Here is a 1187-nt window from a genome sequence, read left to right as displayed (position 1 = left end):
TTTCAAACCATAAATTCAATTCCAAATTAGACTAATTCAAATTCAGTTTTCAAAAGCATTTATTCAAGTTACAATTCAGATTCAATCTGAGCAATTCAAATTCAAATTTAACTTATTCAAATTCAGTTTCTGATGGCACAGATTTCTGCCCATATGCAAGCTCTGTCCTAAGAGGTCTTTCTGGTCCATCATGAGTTTTGGTTTGCCCTCATGGATGAGGTGTTAGGGCAGAGGCCTTCTACCAGGACTCCAGTCCTAATGACCTCCATTAACCTGAGTGTCCCAGTGTGCACAGGCACCTTTAATCAGGCCTGCTATTTGCCTGAGTATGAAGTCTCGAGCAGTGCTGCTGAATCTGCTGGACCAGGACCAAAAAGAAGAAGGAGGTGCCACAACTGAGACCCTTGGTTTGCGTTTCCAGCTACTGAGTGGAGCATCATACAGGGTGGTCTCCACAAGGTGTTCAGGGATGCTCTTCTCCATTGTCCACTGCATCATGTATCTCTTGGGTTTGCAGGGCTGATGTGACTAATGCCTGCCATGTCACTAAAATGTATTCAGAACGATGCAAGATCAAAGTGGTGCAAACCAGTCTCCCCTTCATTTTGCACATCATCCTTGGGCTCATCCCCCGGGGCCACAATGTCACCAACACCAAGGCAGATGTTATGCAGAACAGCACATGCTGCTATGACCTGAAACAGATGTTTCGTTCTGTAAATAAAGTGTTTATACATGCACATACACTAAAAACAATAAAGATGTATTCTAATGACTTATATATGTTACAAAGGTGTGGTGCATCTCCAGCGCTTGGAGGAAGATGGCATGGAACCTTGTCTTCATCATTCCAAAAGCATGCTCTATAATAGACCATGACCTGGATTGATGAGAGTTGAAGCGCTAGGCACCCACACCTTGGACTGGCCTCTTGTAGGGAATGATAAGAGGGAGTGGATGTTGGACAGATGGGTACCCTCCATCTGTGAGGATGAAATGCACTGGAGGAGGGTAAATGGCCTGCCAGTACAGTGGGCTGTTGTGGAGCACCCTGGAGTCATGCACTGACCCCGACCAGCCCACATATGTAGAGGGAGTGCAGAATTATTAGGCAAGTTGTATTTTTGAGGAATAATTTTATTATTGAACAACAACCATGTTCTCAATGAACCCAAAAAACTCATTAA

The sequence above is a fragment of the Pundamilia nyererei genome, unplaced genomic scaffold (assembly GCF_000239375.1).
Source record: "Pundamilia nyererei isolate P.nyererei 1_Seehausen unplaced genomic scaffold, PunNye1.0 scaffold00114, whole genome shotgun sequence".
Lineage (NCBI taxonomy): Eukaryota > Metazoa > Chordata > Actinopteri > Cichliformes > Cichlidae > Pundamilia > Pundamilia nyererei.
This window is presented reverse-complemented; position numbering follows the sequence as displayed.